Consider the following 22919-nt stretch of genomic DNA (forward strand, 5'->3'; position numbering starts at 1 on the left):
CCTCCCATTCCTATCTCTGCCCTGCCACAAGCAATAGCTACATTACACTGGCTGTTGTGAAACTCAGAGCCAGGTTAACTCTCGCCCTTTGTCCTCTTGTCTTATCCTCACCTCCCCACCTGTTAGAGACAACTGCAGACTCAGCCTTTTGTTCTGTGTGCTTTAACCCAGCTCTCTTGCCTGTCGTAAGCATTTTGGAACTGGACTCTGCAGTATCAGGGCTGTAGAGGCAGAGTGTGGAGGACGGGGACGGCTTGGGCAGAGGAAGCAGATGCTTCTGGAACTTGATAGCTTTTCCATGTGCAGGAGGCTAACATGGGCCCCTGGGGACACCAGCAGGAGACGAGCTGAAGAGCCGGAGAAGACATGGGTCAGAGGCTGCACAGTCAGCGCACCCTTGCTGTGCTCAAAACGGAGAGAAGGAGAAAGAGGGACAGAGGACCAGCTAGGGTCACCGATCAGACACTTTGTAAACTGTGCCTCGGAGACTGGAGAGGAAATGAAGGAGGTCCTAGATGGAGTGGCGGGGAAGGAGAGATGAGCAGGTCACAAGAGGAAAGAACAGAGTTATTGAGGGTGTGACAGGAGCTAGCACACCTGCTGGGGCTGTGGGAAAGAAGGTCTTGTTTCTGGTGCCAGAAGTGTCTGGAAATTAATAACCTTCCACCTGCTTCTCCATTCCAGGGGCCTCTTCACATCAGGCATTTCCTGGGCCAATTTATGTAAAGTTTTTCCTTTCTCTTTTTAACTTACATTAAAAATAAAGAAATATGTATTTTTACACACGTAAGATAAAAAGAGGTAAGGTTAGAAAGGTGATTACAAGGCTGGTGGGTAACTCAGTGCAGAGTATGTTTAGATTATGCAAGGTTTTAGGTTCTGTTCTTAGTAAAACACAGACACACACACACTTTATTCATTTTTCCTGTGTAATCACTTATTAGATATCGGAAAATTATTGTTATTTTCATTATGTGATGTAATACTTCATGAATATATATTGTGCTCCTATTTTAAAACAAATATTAAAGTATTCATTGATGATATATAATAATGTATTTTATATACCTAATATAAAGTCAATTATACTTTAGCCTTCTGTCCAGTTCTACACTGCCACAGTTCTACATTACTACATTGAAAATCTGAATTTATGGAATAGCTGTGTGAGGTGTGATGGGGGAGAGTAAGGAGCAAGGCCTGTCTGGGTAATTAGAGCAGAGATGAGGTTTTCTTCCTCAAAAGTCAGGAGGCACCAGGAGCAGATAACCCTAAGGCTACACCTGCATGCATAGGTCTCACCCTAGGCAGGGAGGAAAATGTCAGCAGCTTGGATGGAGCTTGGGGAGGTGGGGTAGAATTAGAGATCCCCCCCCCCACTTTTGTTGTGCCTCCCAAGTTTCTTAGTTTACTGGCACAGAAGAGCAGAAATGGTGATTTAGAAGGAGTAGTCTGGGGCTGGAATGTTTAAGACTAAGGTGCTGGCGGGGTGCTGGTAGCTCACACTTTAATCCCAGTACTTGGGAGGGAGAGGCAGGCAGATCTCTGAGTTTGAGGTCAGCCTGGTCTACAGAGTGAGTTCCAAGGACACCCAGGGCTACACAGAGAAATCCTTTCCTGGAAACCAAACACCAAAACAAACAAACAAATAAAAAACCAAACAAATAAAAGATCAAGGCACTGGAAGGCCAGGCTGACTGGCTAGGTCTGCTCTCTGTTTCTAAGACTGTGCCTTGATGCTTCTGTTCTGGAGGGGACAAGAGCCATGTCCTAATGTGGCAGATGGGCCAAAAGGAATAAGCTCATTTCACCAAGGACACCAATCCCACTCCCAGGGAAGGACTTCTGCGTTTTAGAAGTCCACTCCCTAATTAACGTTGCCCCAGCAACATGTAACTTTTGAAGAAACAAACCTCCTAGATTCTGGTGGACATTGGAAGGGAGAGGAAGCCCCTGGGAACAACTCTGATTTTAATGAACTAATGAAATGTGTATTTCTGCACACTTGAGTTTGTAGAGTAAGAGTCACTGTTGTTGTGATTGGCATTGCTCTTGTTACTATCAAACAGATCATGAGCTGTGACATTAGGTCTCACTGGCTGTTAGGTGCTGCTTGGTGCCAACAAAATGTCTAAGTTTCCTTTGCCAGCCTTCAGCTGCCAAGTTATTCCCTGGATTTTTCCTAGATAAAAGCAAGAAGGGACTTCTCTTAGGCCTGAGGTGACAGTATGGGGACAGTTATTTTCTGTTAAAAAGCCTGTCTAGAACACACACGTTACACCTGAATTAAATCCAAAGAGTATTTCTGTGTGCAAACCAGAGGGGGCATCCATCAAGACAAGCCCTCAACCTTTGTCTGTAGGCCAGGCACCTGGGATCTGTGGAGAAATCCAAAGTCCACAGAAACCTCCAGCTTCTCTCTCCATCTTTCAGCACTGGCTGGTTTCCCTCTCCTCCTTTCAAAGCCCTCCACCCCAACCTGGCCCGGTGTTCCAAGTTTTCTGGCGAAGGCTCAGGAAGGAGTAGGGAGTTCCCTGAATTTCTCCATAGGCTTCAGGGGGGAGACTTGGCAACTGGGAATTGTCAGCCGTCTCCTTGGCAACTAGCAGCCAAATAATTCTGGGAATGGAGGCGGGAGGGGAGCTGTGTGTAGGGCAGCCAAGAGAAGCAGCCTCCAGCCCCAGAAAAACCTCAGTTCCTCATTATTTGTGCCAATTGGGTCCTGTCGGGAGACAGAAACCAGGCACTAGCTGAAAAAGAACATTTAGCATAAAGAATTGATGACAAAGCCCAAGGTTAATTAGGTAAGGGGAGGGTAACCAGAGAAGGCTAAAATATGGGGAGGCTACACCTGCAAGGTCACCTTCTGCTCTCGGGGCTAGAGAAAGTCGGGAAGTTCTCAAGAAAGGGGCCTCTGAAGAGGGGACATACTCAGTTTGTGGTGGGGTCCTGGAGTGAGAAGGAAGGGCTTGTATACCCAGACCTGGAGTCTTTTGGGCGGGAGTATAGGGGTGGATGTGGATAGTGGGGTCCACGATGATGTTACAAATGTGGAAGGCACCTGATGTAGGACGGGCCAACCACTGCTGGGAGGAAGGAGGCACCACTTGGGTGCTACTCGCTGGAAGCACCAAGAGCTTGTCTAGCCATCCACTCCAGCCTGCACACTCCCTCTAGTGGCTGAGGCCAAAAAGGAGTAGCTGGTAAAGCAGAAATAGGTCTACAGGGCTGAAGCCTGTTAAAAGGGTTATAAAGTGTGACAAAGCTGAATGTAGAGACTGTAAGCTCGGGGCTGGGAAACAAGAGCCTACTATTTGCCAAGGGCCAGAAAGTTGGAACTCCCAGCCTTGTTGCTTATAGAAAAAGCAATGCTTTTCATCAGGTTTTGGTTCCCGAAGAATCACATGAGGAGGTATGGAGAGTATGCGCCCCCCCCCCCCCCCAGGTCCCACCTCTATGGCCTGAATCTGACTTGTTTGGAATGATTATTGGAATTCTCAGGTTCTGATAGCTGGAAAGAATTCAAACTGGTTTTACATTTACTTATTCGATGATTTTTTTTTTCATTTAAAATTATGTTTGTGTGTATGTGTGTGCTCATGGTGCACGCATGTATGTACATGTGCCACACATGAATGCAGGTGCCCTCAAAGGTTAGAACTGTCAGCTTCCCCTAGAACTGGAGATATAGAGAATTGTGAACTGCCTAATATAGGTGCTAGGAACGGAACCTGGCTCCTATGGAAGAGCAAGAAGCACTCTTACTTAACAGCTGAGCCACACCCATATATATCGAGTGTGTGTGTGTGTGTGTGTGTGTGTGTGTGTGCGCATGAGCCTGCACCATGGCATGTGAAGATTAGAGGACTAAACTCTACTAACTATAATAAAACGACAATATTACTAACTATGTCTGCGTTTAAAAAGTAATTGAGCTTTCTACCTCCTCTTATTTTAAAGAGATGCAAGATTTAAATGTAACATTTAAAACATTTTGTGAGAAAACAATGCTTGGAGACTATACAATCTAGATTATGAGATTTTAACAAAATAGAAAATCTGGACTCTATAGAACAAAGGGGAGATAGCAGATATAAATAAAGCAGAGAAAATATTTTAATATATATCATGAATAAAGGGTTCACATCTAAAACACAAAATGTAGTCCTTACCCATCCATAAGAAAAAAAAATATAACCTGGCATTTAAAAGGGCAAAAGATGAAGATTCCCGGAACTGACCCTGTGCCAAGCTCTCCATACCCAAATCCTACCAGGAGAGAGCTGATTTCCCAGGAATGCTGACACACCTGAGAGCACAGGTGAGACCACCACTTCTTCTCTGAGGGACCTGTCTGGAGCACTCAGGACACAGGAACTGAAGAGCAGCCTGGGACAGGATCCTTCCAGTTTCCATCTACACCTGGAGCTGACCCTGTGCCACAGCTCTCCATACCCAAATTCCACCCAGAGAGAGTTGGTCTCCCAGGAGTGCTGACACACAGGCTTACAGGAGGGACAAGCCACAGTCAGAGACAGCAAGACTAGCTAACACCCAAGATAACCAGATGGTGAGAGGCAAGTGCAAGGATATAAGCAACAGAAACCAAGGCTACTTGGCATCATTAGAACCCAATTCTCCCACCACAGCAAGCCCTGGACACCCCAAGACACTGGAAAAGCAAGACTCTGATTTGAAATCACATCTCATGATGATAATAGAGGACTTTAAGAAGGACATAACTAACTCCCTTAAAGAATTACAGGAAAACACAGTTAAACAGCTAGAAGCCCTTAAAGGGGAAACACAAAAATCCCTTAAAGAATTATAGGAAAAGACAACAAAACAGGTAAAGGAATTGAACAAAACCATCCAGGATCTAAAAATGGAAATAGAAATAATAAAGAAATCGCAAACGGAGAAAACACTGGAGATAGGAATTCTAGGAAAGAGGTCAGGAGTCATAGATGCAAGCATCAGCAACAGAATACAAGAGATAGACGAGAAATCTCAGGTGCAGGAGATGCCATAGAAAACATTGACACAACAGTCAAGGAAAATTCAAAATGCAAGAAGCTCCTAACCCAAATCATCCAGGAAATCCAGGACACAATGAGAAGACCAAACCTAAGGGTAATAGGTATAGAAGAGAGCAAAGATTCCCAACTTAAAGGACCAGTAAATATCTTCAACAAAATTATAGAAGAAAACTTCCATAACCTAAAGAAAGAGATGCCCATAAACATACAAGAAGCCTACAGAACTCCAAATAGATTGGACGAGAAAAGAAATTCCTCCCATCACATAATAGTCAAAACACCAAATGCACCAAACAAAGAAAGAATATTAAAAGCAGAAAGGGAAAAAGGTCAAGTAACATATAAAGGCAGACCTATCACAATTACACCAGACTTCGCAACAGAGACTATGAAAGCTAGAAGATTCTGGGCAAATGTCATACAGATCCTAAAGGAACACAAATGCCAGCCCAGGCACTATACCCAGCAAAACTCTCAATTACCATAGATGGAGAAACCAAGATATTCCATGACAAATCTAATTTACACAATATCTCTCTACAAATCCAGCCCTACAAAGGATAACAGATGGAAAACTCCTAGACAAGGAGGGAAACTACTCCCTAGGAAAAGCAAGAAAGTAATTTTCTTTAAACAATCCCAAAGAAGTTAGCCACACAAACATAATTTCACCTCTAACAACAAACTCGTATGGCCAAGAAGCACCGAAAGAAATGTTCAACATCCTTACTCATCAGGAAAATGCAAATCAAAACAACCCAGAGATTCTACCTCACATCAATCAGAATGGCTAAGATCAAAACCTCAGGTGACAGCAGATGCTGGTAAGGATGTGAAGAAAGAAGAACACTCCTCCATTGCTGGTAAGTTTGCAAGCTGGTACAACCAATCTGGAAATCAGTCTGGTGGTTCCTCAAAAAATTGGACATAGTATTACCTGAGGACCCAGCTTTACCACTCCTGGGCATATACCCAGAAGATGCTACAACATGTAATAAGAGCACATGCTCCGTTATGTTCATAAGAGCCACATTTATAATAGCCAGAAGCTGGAAACAATACAAATGTTCCTCAACAGAGGAATGAATACAGAAAATGTGGTACATTTACACAATGGAGCACTACTCAGCTATTAAAAACTTTGCGTTCATCCGGGCGTGGTGGCACACGCCTTTAATCTCAGCACTTGGGAGACAGAGGCAGGCGGATTTCTGAGTTTGAGGCCATCCTGGTCTACAGAGTCAATTCCAGGACAGCCAAGGCTATACAGAGAAACCCTGTCTCGGAAAAAAAAAAAAAACAACAAAAACATCAAAACAACAACAACAACAAAACCCCCAAAACAATGAGTTCATGATATTCGCAGGCAAATGGATGGATCTAGAAAATATCATCCTGAGTGAGATAACTCAGTCACTAAAGAACACACATGGTATGTATGCACTGATAAGTAGATATTAGGCAAGATCATGGAATACCTAAGATACAACTCATGGACCACATGAAGCTCAAGAGGAAGGAAGATGCTTCAGTCCTACTTAGAAGGGGGAGCAATATAATCAAGGGAAGTAGAGAGTGGGAGAGACTTGGGAGGAAGAAAGGAGGGGAGGAGAAAAAGAGGGCCAGATTCAGGTATGGGAAGAGATGGAGGAGATCTACAGAGGATCAGGAAATTGAACAGAGGTGTGTAGCAGTGGGGGATGGGGAACTGGGGTAGCAACCAGAAAGTCCCAGATGCCAGGAAAGCAAGAGCCTCCCAAGACCCCACAGGGATGACATTAGCTGAAATACCCCATAAAGGGGAGGGAGAACCTCTCGAGACCATATCCAGAGGTTAGGCATGGCCCCTGGTTGAGGGATGAGGCTATCCTCCCATCTCCAAAATTTTAACCCAGAATTGCTCCCGTCTAAAGGAAATATAGGGACAAAGAGTGCAACAGAGACTGAAGGAAAGGCCATCCAGAGGCTGTCCCACCTGGGGATCCATCCCATATACAGTTACCAAATCCAGGCACTATTGCTAATGCCAAGAAGTGCTTGCTGACAGAAGACTGATACAGCTGTCTCTTGAGAGGCTCTGCCAGATCCTGACCGATACAGATGCAGATGCTTGCAGCCAATCATTGGACTGAGCATAGGGACCCCACTGGAGGAGTTAGGGGAAGGACAGGAGGAGCTAAAGGGGCCCTATCTGGTCCTGTGAAGGGTTGATGCCCCAGTGTAGAGGAATGCTAGGGCAGTGAGGCAGGAGTGGGTGGGTGGGTGGGAGGGCACCCTCATAGAAGCAGGGTAAGAGGGGATGGGATAAGGGGTTTGCAGAGGGGAAACTGGGAAAGGAAATAACATTTGAAATGTAAACAAATAAAATATCCAATTTTTTTAAAAGGGCAAAAGACATGAATAGATGATTTATAGACAAGAAAACTGAATGGTCAATGAATTTATGAAAAGGTACCTCATGAATAGTCAATGAGATGCATATTTTTAAAATGTGATATTGCTTTTCTTGTACCAAGAGACTGAAACTTCAGAATGATCACACCTGGTGCTGGGGAAGCTAAAAGAGAAACAGCCCTCTTAGCAGACAGGGTGCCTCAGCCTTCTGAGAAAGGTGCCTATCAGGGCATATGAAAACTAAAAATATGAATTTCTTTGGCCAATTTAAACAAAGTCTGGGAGTTAAGCCATAGGGAGAAAAAGAGCAAGAAACTATATGTGTGTGTGTGTGTTTCATATAGTAATAGCAGAATGATATACATAAACCCATATTCTGTAACATTTTGTGTGTGTATGCATGTTTACATGGGCACATGCGTGTGCATGCATGTGTTGAGTACATATGCCTCAAGTGTCATCCACCTTACTTTGTGAAGCAGACTCTTTCACTGGCCAGCAGCTCACTAAGGAGGCTGGACTGGCCAGCCTCAGAGTTCCAAGGATTCATGCCTGTGTCTGCATCCCCAGAGGTGGACTTAAACGTGCAGCTTTTTACAAGGACCCTGGGCATCAAACTCAGGTTCTCAGGTCTGTGCAGCAAGCACTTTATTAAGCTATCTCTGTCTCTCCCCTTATAATATACTATTATGCAATTATTAAAACAATAAATCACAGAAAGGCAAATTCTGTATGATTTCACTGATATGAGGTCCCTAGAGTAGTCACAATCACAGAAATGGAAAACAGAGTGGTGCTTGCCAGGGTTTGGGAAGAGGCAGTAGGGAATTATTTAACTGAGAGAGAATTTCAGTTTTGCAAGAGGGAAGCATTCTAAAGATGAGTTATATTACCACATGATTATACTTAAAGCAGCCCTTTCTCAAAGATTTTATACTCTCTCTCTCTCTCTCTCTCTCTCTCTCTATATATATATATATATATATATATATATATATATATATATAAAATCAAATTGAAGTGATTTTGTTTTTGTTAAGCAAGAAAACCAGCTATGTGGCATTTGTAAAAGAACTGACAATAAAGGTCAGCCACCACCACCAGCTGGGTAGTGGAGACCATCCTTGAAGGTGTTCTCTGACTGCATAGTGCACTCTTCTTTTGCCCCAGCCTGAGTCTCCAGGCAGAAGCTGATGCTGATGTGAAAGCTTGCTAACTCTGCTTTGGTGGCTAAGCATCTTTTTACACAGACTCCTGCCCTGATGTTCTGGCATGTCAGCCCCCTCCCCCTCTGCTGGCCCCCACAGGTTCTACAGGGCCGGGGGAGGCCCACAGCTGTTTCTAATATTCTACACAAACTTTATTGAAATGAGAAGCCCCGTTTATCATCCCCCAGGCCCAGCTACTCCTGATTAGGTGCAGATGACTGGACAAGCTGGGGGTGGAGCTGGCAATCAAAGAGGAGATTGTTTTGAGCCAGGAGGTGAGAGGGCAGGAGTCTGGGGAGCTGAGGAGAACCCAAACGCGGTCCCAGGGAACCAGGCAAGGAAGGGTGGCATTCTCAGTCTGAGGGGGGAGAAAGGCATGGTGGGGCTGAGGCAACGAAGGGTCACTTTTTGGTGGCTTCTCATCTCTGGCCATATCTTCCCTTACTGGCCTCCTAACTTCTTTCAAACGGCATTTTCTATGTCAGTAGCATCTTCCGTTTCCATAAAACCATGACTAACCACTCTTTGCTTTCAGCTTGGTGCTCTGCCAGAACCCATTTTTGGATACGTACGAAAGGACATCTTTTTCTGCTTGGCCTCTTCATGATTCCACTCAAACATTGAAAATAACCTAGACAATAAATGTCTGGATGTGGGCGCAAGGGGACATATTGTTGGAAATATAGAGTTCATTAGAAGAGTAATAATGTCACAGACAAACCGAGAACAGAATGGAGGGGGCTCTGAAGGGAAAAAAATCAGTTTCCATGTGGCAGATGTGTATGTGTGTTCTTATATCTTTCTGTAGATGGAGGGTCGTTTCTCAGCAGAGGCCTGCAGTCACTCCCTCTGTTTCCCAGGCAGGAAGCAGGGAAAGTGGGAACAGGAGTCATGGCCACCAATACTGCCTATCTTTGGTGTAAACTCACTTCCCCAGGTGAGAAAGAAACCCTGGTACTTGGTAGTCTGTTAGCCAGAAATTCAAGATGTTTTGGTAGGGTGTCCATCCTGGTATCTGTGAAAGGGGAAAGGCTACTGTGGAGGTATTGAGGCCCGAGCAGCAGTGATATTCTAACAATACATTCCTTCAGATGGGTTCTATGTTACAGCTGCCTCTCAAAGTGGCTGTAACCTGACCAGAGGCTACTCTAGTTTATGCAAGGACATTCTATACTGTGCTGTTGTAACACGGTAGTCCTTTGGCAGGTGCAGCCATTTAAAATGAAAATGGAAAACCCAGGTGTGTAGTCATGCTCACCACATTTCCAATGCTCAGCGGTTGCTGTGTAATGACGAGTCAAGAAATAGAAGCTAGGTATGGTGGTAGCACACCTGTAATCCCAGCACTTGGGAGGCTGGGCAGATCTCTGTGAGTTCAAGGCCGAGCCTTGTCTACATAGTGAATACTAGAAAGGACAGAACTATATAGTGAGATCATGTCTCAACAAAAGCAAGCAAGCAAGCAAGCAACCAAACAAAAGAAATAACAAGGATCTCTTGTTTTACCCTGGTTGCAAACTAACAAGTTAGTCTGCTAGTTTCAGGGATGCTGTGGAAGACATTCCTGGGCCAGAAGCAAAGGACTTCCCAGGATAATCAGTAACTAGAACATCAGCATTTTCTTGCCTACTTCCCAGAATTCCACCTCACTGGGCAGGGGAAAAAGCCAGTGCCTGATGGAGTCCACTACTAGAAAAAACGCCTGAGTTTAGGAAACATGGGTCTATTGAGGTGGGGGTAGTGCTGATTCAGGAGAGATCTGAGGAAGCCACCATCTGCATGAGGTCACTTGTTGCCTCAACTGCATTTGTAAAATCACATGAACTGTCTATAGCACTTCTCAGAACTCATTCATTTTCTTTTATGATGGCACACTTCTTTCTTTTAGGTTTCTTACAGAAACGGGCACATGGTCAGTTAGGTACCCAAGTGCAAACAGCTTTAACAGTTCCACTAGCCTTCATAGAGGATCCTGGAAGGGGGAAGTAGGCTTAGCATGGAGGAAGACTGGAGGGTTTTCTGGGTGTACTGGCTGGTTTTGTGTGTCTACTTGACACAAGCTGGAGTTACCAGAGAGAAAGGAGCCTCCCTTGAGGAAATGCCTCTATGAGATCCAGCTGTAAGGCATTTTCTCAATTAGTGATCAAGGGTGGGAGAGCCCAGTATGGATAACATAGGATTCTATAGGAAAGTAAGCTGAGCAAGCCAGGGGAAGCAAGCCAGTAAGTAGCATCCCTCCATGGCCTCTGCATCAGCTCCTGCTTCCTGACCTGCTTGAGTTCCAGTCCTGACTTCCTTTGGTGATGAACAGCAATGTGGAAAGTGTAAGCTGAATAAACCCTTTCCTCCCCAACTTGCTTCTTGGTCATGATGTTTTGTGCAGGAATAGAAACCCTGACTAAGACACTGAGAGTGTTCTTGGATGGGCAGATATAAAACCTGGGCTGCAGCTTTTGTTTTGTTGCTCTTCTTGTTGTTTTAATGTGGATGAGTGTTTTGTCTGCATGGATGTCTGTGTACCATATGTGTATCTGTGCTCTCTGAGGCCAGAAGAGGGTATCAGATCTCCCAGGAACTAGACTTACAGGTGGTTGTGAGCCACCACGTGGGTCATGGGAACCCACTCTGGGTTCTGTGGGAGAGCAGCCAGTACTCTTACCTGCTGACTCATTTCTTGGATGCCCTCTCTGTGCTTTTCTGGTCCTGCTTCCTTAAGATGAGAACAGAGCTTCTTGGCAAATCTGTTTGTTTTGTGTTGTTTTTATTTATTTATTTATTTATTTATTTATTTATTTATTTATTTATTTATTTATTTATTGTGTGTGTCTGTGTGTGCACAAGAATGTACCCACCCCACTCCAGCAAGGAAAGGTCCAAGGGCAACTTGCAGGAGTCATTTCTCTCCTACCTTGTAGGCCCCAAGAGTTCAGATCATCAGAACTGGTGGCAGACACCTTTTCCCTCCAAGCCATCTTGCTAACCCATATGAGAGTGATAGCCTTGTCCCGACCCAAAAGTCCAACTGGGAAGAATTCATGTTCTTTTTTCTGGAGCAACTGACCTTGTTCTGAGGTTTAGTAATAAGACAGTAACAGGTCAGCAGGAGAGGAGGCAAGATATAGCCTGGAACTTGTGGCAGTCCCCTGCCTCTGCTGCATCTCATGTGTTCTATCAATGTGTGCCCAGTGCCCAGCTAGGGAGAACTTTCTGGAAGAGCTCTCCTGAAGCAAAAACTCCAAGGAAGCAGCCTTACTTCTATCCCAAAGACCAGTGACTGAGAGAGAGAGGGTAGAGTGGACAGCCTTCTCGGTGAACCCCCTTATCCATGCTTTTGGCTGTGTCCCTTGACTCCATCCCACTGGAATTTCCATCACACCATTCATTCCTAGGCTCTGCCCCTGCCCACCTCGATTTAATGATCTCAGATAGACATAAAACGGGGTGAGCTCAGAGTAAGTGACTGAGACATGAACATTGCCTCAGGTCCCCTCGGACCCCAGCTGGGTACCAAGCTGCCCTAGGCTCCACTTCTTGAGGATAAACCGAACTCATTTACGAAGTTATTTCAAGTGAGCTAACAGGAAGCAGTGCCAGAAGACCAAGACATAAATCTTTCCTAGAACCCAGATTCCCTGCCAAACACCTTGGATAAAACTTTCTGCTTGCTCAAGACAGTTTTCCCACCCCCGTAAAAGGGAGGAGAAGAAAACGTACCGAAGAACTAAGGTCAGGGGGGTGAGGAGGGAAGGGGAGGCTTGTGCCTGCAAGTTCTGGGAATGACAAAGTTGTCAACACTTTAGTCTCATAAACATTCTTCCAGTAAGAAAGAACTTTTTCTTGTGGTGCTAGGGATCAAACTTGGGTCTTTACATTTAACACACAATCACTGAACCCCATTTCTCAGAGGGTCCCCCTTCTTTCTTTCTATCAAGGTCTCCCTGGGTAGCCTAGACTGGCTTCAAACTCATGATCCTCCTGTTTCAGTATCTCAGGTTTGGGGATTACAAGTGTATGCCACCATGCTCAATTTAATCAGGTGTGTGTGTGTGTGTGTGTGCACGTGTTGCTCAAGTGCATGTACACGTGTGCAAGTGTGTGCTCCTAGAAAGTGAAGCTAGGACCTCAGACATGGTAGGCCCTACCATCTCTTTTTGCCTCTCCCCCTCCCCTTGGGACAAGGTCTAACTGCCCTGGTTGGCATTGAACTTGTGCTCCTCCTGCCTCAAGCTCTTGAGTAGCTAGGATTATAGCTTTCCATGAATTGGTCCAGCATTCTGGATTTTGAAGGTTTTGCGGCATCACTGGTCAGCTGGTTTAGCTGTTTCTTCTATCTTCAGGATTTTTTTTTTTTTTGTCCTGGTGGTACAGCTTGTCACATGTCAACCTCTGGACTGATCATAGTCTTTTTTTAAATTTTATTTCTTTTGGAGACAGGGTCTATGTAGCCCCTGAAACTCACTATGTAGATCACTTTGACCTTGAACTCAGAGATCCTCCTGCCTCTGCATCCTGAGTGCTGGAATTAAAGACTAATGTCACTATACATAGCTGTGATCATAGTCTTAATGCTTCCACACTGTAGTAAAAGTCAAGCAGGCTGCTCACAAACACTGAAATTCTTCTTAGAAACTTCCCCCGAGGAGCACAGAGCAGCTCAGTGCAAGGCTGGCGAGTGCTGTACCACGAAGGCTTCAGAGGAGATCTACCATTTTCTCCTTCAAAGTTTCCAGTCTGAAGTAGACAGCAACAAGCATGCAGGAAGTCGCCCACAGTCATATAGTTCCCATAATGTGCCAAGTGGTTTTGTGTTTCCAAGCTTGCCTATACCCAATAGATATACTTAATTATACTTAAATTATATAATATATAATTTATAATATATATTATACACATATATATGGGCTTTAAGTATAATTGTGACCAGTACTGTAGCCCCTTCTTGCTTTTGCAGTCTTGCCTTACCTAGGTAAACATTCTGGAATTGTGGGGTTCAGAAGCTAACAGGATCCCCGAGATTCCTGTTTTCACACCGAAGTCAGCACTGAGAAATGCACTGGCCCACACAAACCTCTTCTGCACACAGGGACTACCTGCTTTACCCTTTTCCATCCCCATGTCTGGGGGACACATGTTGGGTACCCCACACTGCTTAGAGTATTGATCCTAAAGAGAAAGACATACAGTAGATGAGGCTCTGCTGTCTGCAGAATGAGGAAGAAGCAGAGGCTGAAGCTGCTGGCTCAGAGGCATCACAAATGTAAAGGATTGTAGAACTGGATAGGACCTGGAAGAGAGGCCACAGCAGTGAGAGCTGAGAGCTTGCTATTGGGCCCCTTCCCAAGCATAATCCTCTATAATGAGATCTGGTGCCCTCTACTGGCCTGCAGGTGGACATGCAGACAGAACAATGATTTGTATATGTTAGGCCCAGGGAGTGGCACTATTAGGAGGTGTGGCCTTGTTGAAGTAGGCTTGGCACTGTGAGTGTGGGCTTAAGACCCTTACACTAGCTGTCTGGAAGTTAGTATTCTGCTTGTAGCCTTCAGATAAAGATGGAGAACTCTCAGCTCCTCCTATACCGTGCCTGCCTGGATGCTGCCATGCTCCCATGGACTGAACCTCTGAACCTCTAAACCAGCCCCAATTAAATGTTTGTTTTTATAAGTGTTGCCTTGATCATGGTGTCTGTTCACAGCAGTAAAACCCTAACTAAGACACATACTAAATAAATCTTAAAACAGAAACAAAAACAAAAAACTGGCACGAGAAAAAAACCAATTTCGAAAAAACGAACCAACCAACTTAAAAAAAAAAAAAAAGAAAAGAAAGAAAGAAAAGAAAAAAAGAAAGAAAAGAAAAAAGAAAAAAAGAAAAAGAAAAAAACCAAATTCATAGATCCTCAGAATCTTATGTGTTCAGGATATAGAAACCTATTATGAAAAGGGAGATTGCTGAAGAAAATGCAAAACAGATTTCTTAATGGAGGAGTTAAAAGTATTAGACCTAAACTCTACTATCCATCCCATCCCACCCCAGTGTGTTTGTTGCAGGATATTGAATCAAGAGCAAGTTCTCTACCACATAGCTACATCTGTAGGCTCATAGTTAACTGTATTGTAAGAGGAAAAAGCAGGATCAGTTTGATATGCGTCACATTGCAGTGTTTACTTCAGATGGACTGAAGTAAAGCCAAGGCACTGGCTGCCAGGCTGATAACCTTAGTTCAGTGCCTGGACCCGATATGGTTGAAGGAGAGAACTGAATTCTAAAGACTGTCCTCTGACCTCCACACCCATACCATGGTCTGAGTACACACAAACGCTAAGTAGATAAAGTAATATTAAAATCACAAAATAACCTAGCATAAAATTAAAATGTTTCTAGTGTTAACATTTTAGAATAGACTAAGGAAAAAAAATCACAAGATTATGAGCATATTAAAGATTAAATAATTAAAAGTACTTTAAAGTGTGTGTGTGTGTGTGTATGTGTGTGTGTGTGTGTGTGTGTGTGAGAGAGAGAGAGAGAGAGAGAGAGAGAGAGAGAGAGAGAGAGAGAGAGAGAGAGAAATTGAGATTGTATACTTGAGTGCAAGTGCCTAAGTGGATCAGAAGAGTTAGAACCACCCCTGGAACGGAAATTACAGAGAGTTATGAGCTCCCTGGTGTTCGTGCGAAGAATCGAACTCAAGTCCTCTGCAAGCGCAGTGTATGTTCTTAACTCTGGGCAATATAATCTTACGTGGGACTGTAATCTAAAATTGAAAAGGCAGGCATATGGAAAATATATTTTCTTTTCTGTTTTTAAAAGATGTATGTATTTATTTTATGTATGTGTACACTATTGCTCTCTTCAGACACACCAGAGGAGGGCTTCAGATTCCATTGTAGATGGTTGTGAGTCACCATGTAGTTGCTGGAAATTGAACTCAGGACCTCTGGAAGAGCAGTCGATATTCTTTTTTTTTTTTTTTAGGTATTTTCCTCATTTACATTTCCAATGCTATCCCAAAAGTCCCCCCTACCCCCCACTCCCCTACCCCCCCACTCCCACTTTTTGGCCCTGGCGTTCCCCTGTACTGGGGCATATAAAGTTTGCATGCCCAATGGGCCTCTCTTTCCAGTGATGGCCGACTAGGCCATCTTCTGCTACATATGCAGCTAGAGTCAAGAGCTCCGGGGTGCTGGTTAGTTCATAATGTTGTACCACCTACAGGATTGCAGATCCCTTTAGCTCCTTGGGTACTTTCTCTAGCTCCTCCATTGGGGGCCCTGAGATCCATCCAATAGCTGACTGTGAGCATCCACTTCTGTGTTTGCTAGGCCCCGGCATAGTCTCACTAGAGACAGCTATATCAGGGTCCTATCATCACAATCATGCTAGTGTATGCAATGGTATCAGCATTTGGAGGCTGATTATGGGATGGATCCCTGGATATGGCAGTCTCTAGATGGTCCATCCTTTTGTCTCAGCTCCAAACTTTGTCTCTGTAACTTCTTCCATGGGTGTTTTGTTACCAATTCTAAGAAGGGGCACAGTATCCACACTTTGGTCTTCGTTCTTCTTGATATTCATGTGTTTTGCAGATTGTAACTTATATCTTGGGTATTCTAAGTTTCTGGGCTAATATCCACTTATCAGTGAGTACATATCATGTGAGTTCTTTTGTGATTGGGTTACCTCACTCAGGATGATGCACTCCAGGTCCATCCATTTGCCCAGGAATTTCATAAATTCATTCTTTTTAATAGCTGAATAGTAATCCATTGTGTAAATGTACCACATTTTCTGTATCCATTCCTCTGTTGAGGGGCATCTGGGTTCTTTCCAGCTTCTGACTATTATAAATAAGGCTGCTATGAACATAGTGGAGCATGTGTCTTTCTTACTAGTTGGAACATCTTCTGGATATATGCCTAGGAGAGGTATTGCAGGATCCTCTGGCAGTACTATGTCCAATTTTCTGAGGAACCACCAGACTGATTTCCAGAGTAGTTGTACAAGCTTGCAATACCACCAACAATGGAGGAGTGTTCCTCTTTCTCCACATCCTTGCCAGCATCTGCTGTCACCTGAATTTTTGATCTTAGCCATTCTGACTGGTGTGAGATGGAATCTCAGGGTTGTTTTGATTTGCATTTCCCTGATGATTAAGGATGTTGAACATTTTTTCAGGTGCTTCTCAGCCATTCGGTATTCCTCAGGTGAGAATTCTTTGTTTAGCTCTGAGCCCCATTTTTAATGGGGTTATTTGATTTTCTGGAGTCCACCTTCTTGAGTTCTTTATATATATTGGATATTAGTCCCCTATCTGATTTAGGATAGGTGAAGATCCTTTGGTGGCCTTTTTGTCTTATTGACGGTGTCTTTTGCCATACAGAAGCTTTGCAGTTTCATGAGATCCCATTTGTCAATTCTCGATCTTACAGCACAAGCCATTGCTGTTCTATTCAGGAATTTTTCTCCTGTGCCAATATCTTTGTGGCTTTTCCCCACTTTCTCCTCTATAAGTTTCAGTGTCTCTGGTTTTATGTGGAGTTCCTTGATCCACTTAGATTTGACCTTAGTACAAGGAGATAGGAATAGATCAATTCGCATTCTTCTACATGATAACCACCAGTTGTGCCAGCACCATTTGTTGAAAATGCTGTCTTTTTTCCACTGGATGGTTTTAGCTCCCTTGTCGAAGATCAAGTGACCATAGGTGTGTGGGTTCATTTCTGGGTCTTCAATTCTATTCCATGGTCTACTTGTCTGTCACTATATCGGTACCATGCAGTTTTTTTTATCACAATTGCTCTGTAGTAAAGCTTTAGGTCAGGCATGGTGATTCCACCAGAGGTTCTTTTATCCTTGAGAAGAGTTTTTGCTATCCTAGGTTTTTTGTTATTCCAGATGAATTTGCAGATTGCTCTTTCTAATTCGTTGAAGAATTGAGTTGGACTTTTGATGGGGATTGCATTGAATCTGTAGATTGCTTTTGGCAAGATAGCCATTTTTACAATGTTGATTCTGCCAATCCATGAGCATGGGAGATCTTTCCATCTTCTGCGATCTTCTTTAATTTCTTTCTTCAGAAACTTGAAGTTTTTATCATACAGATCTTTCACTTCCTTAGTTAGAGTCACGCCAAGATATTCTATCTTATTTGTGACTATTGAGAAGGGTGTTGTTTCCCTAATTTCTTTCTCAGCCTGTTTATTCTTTGTGTAGAGAAAGGCCATTGACTTGTCTGAGTTAATTTTATATCCAGCTACTTCACCAAAGCTGTTTATCAGGTTTAGGAGTTCTCTGGTGGAATTTTTAGGGTCACTTATATATACTATCATATCATCTGCAAAAAGTGATATTTTGACTTCTCTGGAAAATATATTTTCAATAAAAAGGTTAATATCTTTATTGTATCTGGAAAAAAACTCCCACACATGTATTTCCCATAACTTGATAAGGATAACTTTGTGATCTTACAAGACAAACAATACTAGAGATGGTTTTCAAATGACGAATCACATACAGAGAAATAATCTTGTTTGCATGGAAAAAATGTGAATCAAAACAAGCGAGCATGCAGTCTGTAATGAAAATTCCAGCTGATGGTGAAGTAAGGTCAGATGGATGGTGATGGGTGTGAGGACAGACTGACGGGATAGTTTTGGTCTCAGGAAGTAGTTTGCTATCTACTGACAGTCATAAAATGCTCCACTTGTTTGATTTGGCACTCAAACTTAACACTTTTAATCCTAAGAAATAATTCAAAGCATTGCGTAGCATGACTTATGTTGTTGGAGAGATGGATACTGCTTGATCATGAACAAAGATTTATTGCGTATTTACCCCAAAGACTGAGAACAACAGACAAAACACACTTGGTTATTCGCTATCAGACATGCACTGGGATGAACTCTGTTCCTATCAAATGAAGAGGGTATTTCAAGACAGTAACCACCGCCGCTGAGGAGAGTTTTCAATGATGTCTGTTTTATTGCTTTTATAATAGAAATATTAAACTAAAATAACCTATATCCTGCATAAGCTAATGGAGCAAGGTGTAAAGACACAGTCACGTGAGAAGGAGCCGGTGGGTCTGGAAGGGAGGACAGTGAGATTAGAAGGTAGTTCCCTCCCACCCCTTGCGAGCATCAGGGCTTATATTCTTCACATCTATTGCTTCTTTGTGGTGTCCTAGAAACATGGTGTCTTAGTGGGTTGAGTCTCAGAGATAATTTTATGTCAAATTTGCACTGATTCTACAATCCAGTATAAATAACCATTTTCTCTTTGACTGACTATTCATTTTAGCTTAGGAAGTTATTAAGTTCAAAATAGGAGAGCATCCCTATGCATAGTTATTCTGATCAGGAAGAACAGTAATGACCTTGGGTTGCCATTAAGAGAGTCTCGCTGGAGCTCATCTCCCTTATAGTATTATTGCTTTCTGCTGGCTTCTAACTTCCCCAGAAGTGGAAGGCTGAACGCTCATCAGTGTGGGCTGTGCAGTTGTTGAGCTGGGCCCAGGGGCCTTCTGTGGGGGCAGCTAGACAGTTATTCTCACCAAGCTCCAGGACACTTCATGTGCACTTCCTGTTATTTTACTAGAAGTGTGCTAAATTCTGTCTGAAGCAGAAGCTGTACATTAAAAATGGAGAATGGGCACATGCCTTAATCTAACTCAGCAGGCAGAGGCACATGGATCTTTGTGAGTTTGGGGGTCAGCCTGCTCTAAATAGCAAGTTCCAGACCAGCTAGTGCTGTACAATGAGAGCCTGTCGTCTCAACAATAACACTCCTGCAGGATGCGGCTATGGTTAGGGGCCAGGAGACGGCTCATTAGCAAAGGCACATGCCACCAAGCCTGATAGCCTGTGTTCCATGTCAGAACCAACACGGTGATAGGAGAGAACCAACTACTAAAGTGGTCCTCTGACCTCCACATGTGTGTTGTGGCATGCACGTGGCCCCTCCTCCCACACCAATGTAGAAAATGTAGCTGAAACTGTGGTTGATGCTTCAGTCTCACTCATAAACATTAGTTTGCAAAGCGACAGGAGAAATCAGAACAGTGTCTAGAGATAATGGGTCAGGCAACGCTATATGAGGAGGCCAGAGTATGGCTCAACTGACCAGGGATGCCCACAAGTAAGAAGGCAGAATCTGGATGAAAACATTATCCCAGGAAGTGAGGGGCAGGAGGAGAGGGGGAGGTAGCCAGCAGACAGGCACGAGGGGGTGGAGCAATATATAATTCTCCCAGTGTGGATTTTAAAAGCTAGTATTCCTCTAAGCATATCTTTCACTATAGCCTTTTTGCTCCACAACCCGTGAAAGATAGCCTCTAGGCTATCTTTCACGGGTTGTGGAGCAAAATGGCACAGGTCTTACCTCTTCCCGATTATTCCTTGGAAGTGGCTGAGGGCTGGAGCGGTCAGGATTGAAGAGAACAGAACCTTCTGTAGCTTCCTTGAAAGACTAATAAGACACCCAGTGCTAGCTCTGTGAGGCCCACCGAGATTAGTACGTATGACTGACTGGTTAATGGTGTCAGACAGAAGGTGGTCCAGGCCCAGCCTCAGAGGCCCTAGGTCTGGACTTGTATTTCTGTTTCCAGCCCAACAGCTTGGGTTCTTTTTCTAATCTAGGTACCTGCATGAACTAAGAAGCCCAGGAACCAGATGCAGGTTTGGTGCAGCCTGTACTTTCCCCGTGTCTTGTAAGGGACTGCTCACTTCCCCACTCCCAACCCACTCCCACAATCCTCTAAGATTTTCCCTCATCACTTATATGTGCAGTCTGCCAGTGGCTTTCGTGGTGACCAAGCTCCACTGAGGAGGATCAACACTTTCTCTAAATACAATAACGTCCCTCGCTGTCAGACATCCTACCAGACCACTGTCCACTCTTCTGCCTTTTCAATTATTAATTGCTGCCTTAGATCCTGCACCTAACATCACAGCAGCAGGGCGCGGGCAAGGTGATTACTCATGGTTCCCCAGCAAATCACAACCCTGCCACATGTAGTCACCGACGTCTCTAGGCTAACAGTATTGAGCCGGCCAATATAAACCTCCTGGATTTGGTTTAGTCTCTGGTGCCAAGGAATACACAGCTGATTAAGCCAGCTCACAAATGCTCTGAAACCATCTGGCTATTTCTCGCTTCTCCGTTTATTCCTTTCTTCCAGTTAGCACTCGGAGAGATGACCCCGGCCATGCCATTGTGGAGATATGAAAACTGCTTACAGTTTTGAATAGGGAGCTGCTCCTGCCAAAAGTCTCTGTATTGTTGACTCACCAAACCGTGACAGCAGTTCAATACAGTTGTGACCTTGTTGCCTCCTAGGTGGTGAGACAAGGGGATGGGAGGAGAGGGGGGACAAAGGGCAAGACAGAAGACTGTCTAGTGTTTGCAGGTGGAGCTTACCAAAGACTTGTGGCTCTGGGGATCCGCTCAGGCCTTACCAGAGATCTACACTGCAAACAGTGTATATGCGGGGTGTATACAGGATACACACCAAGGCTGAGCTGGGTAGGATGAAGAACTCCTTACTCAAATGGTGAGACAAAAATACCTTATTATGTCTCTCATGCTTATCATATGTATTACTATTGGGGTTCAAACCAGAAAAAGTGCTACTGAATGAGGAGACAGCAAAAGAAGAAAATATTTTCTTCTTAGGAGAGTAAATACTCATGGATTTGCTATCGTGGGTACCATCTTGCATGAGGTACGGAGTATACAGGAACGGCACTTTCTAATCATAGAGAAGAAAGCAGGTGCAGTGGAAACAGTGGAGCAGAGATTCCCCCATTGACAGCTCCACTGGCAAACTGACTCTGAGAATCTGACTCCACATCTTGTTAGGCAGTGTGATCTTTCTACCCATCGCTCTGCCAGCACTTTCTGCTCTCTGCCTACGTACTTCTGAATCCTATCCTCAGCATCTGGCTTTGTTTACCCAGAACAAGGGACTGGTAGGTTTTCCTAGGCTCTCTTGGTAATTCCCGTGATGAGCTGGTCTAGAACATTGCCTAAGGGGACCCGTATCAAGAGACTGCCATGTTGCTAAGTATAGGTGACCTGGTCGAGCCTATCTACAGCTGGCCTAGAGGCCATTAGGGACCCAAAGTGTGACATCAGATACATGTTCTTCCCATTTAACTTTTTGGATGCTGCCCTACACTGGGTCTCTGCCATTACATTCCCCTTTCCATGCTGGTTAGCACAAGGATGTATGATACACACCTAGTGTTGCCTGAGGAGCCAGCAACCTAGGGATTAACTTGGGCACAGTGATATCCAAGTGGACCATCACAGCAGGGTGGCAGTAACACTCACTGGAGGTACCACTGGCAGCCTGGGTGTATGGCAGAGCTGTAGGTTTCTGGCACACGTGAATTGGCTTTGTGAGAATCTAGCCATTCACCCCATGTTTTCAAGCTCATGATTTAATTTCTAAGTAGCAAACATGGAAACTAAAAACATTTCTTGCTCCTAGAAATATGTCCATGGAAGATCTAAGCTTCCTTGAAACAAGCTTTTTAAAAAAATTTTTTGGGACAGGTCTTGCTGTGTTGACTATGCTAGCCTTAAACTTGTGGAACTCTGCCTGACTGGGCTTCCTAAATGCTGGGATTACAGGTATGCATCACCATGCCCTGCTACAGTGATATTTTTATAAACAAACTTCTGACTCCCTGACATGTTACTTCTGGGCTTATTTTGGTTGTGCTTAATTTTTTGGTAGATTCGTGTGAAGCATGCACATGTGTGGGTGTACATGTGTGAGTGTGCATGCCTGCCAATACATGCACGTGCAGGTGTGCAGATGCTGTGGGGATGTGGAGGGCAGAGGCCGATGCCACCGCTCGCTACCTTGTTTCCTGGGACAGTGTGTCTCACGGAACCTAGAGCTTGCCCTATCGGATACACTGACTGGTCCTGAGAGCTCCCCGGATCTATGTCTCTGGCTCCCAGCTCTGGACAGTCCTGTTCTACTAGGTCTGGCCTTTCCATGAGTGCTGGGGATGTGAACTCAGACACTCATGCTCACAGCCGCTGAGCCGTCTCCCGCTTTGTTGTTTTTAAAGACTTCATTGCTCACTTTTTGTAAATATCTAGAATAAAGCCACATTTTTAAAGTCCATGAGATAACATGACAGAATAGATCTTTTCTAATCTGAAGATAGTAGCAAGCAGGAGAAGAAAATATTTATAAGTTCTGGATGTCACCTGGAATATTAAAAGACAAAATGTTCTCTCCAGAAGTTTTAAATTATGCTTT

The sequence above is a fragment of the Mus caroli genome, unplaced genomic scaffold (genome assembly GCF_978045245.1).
Source record: "Mus caroli unplaced genomic scaffold, Mus_caroli_1 scaffold_11, whole genome shotgun sequence".
Classification (NCBI taxonomy): Eukaryota; Metazoa; Chordata; class Mammalia; order Rodentia; family Muridae; genus Mus; species Mus caroli.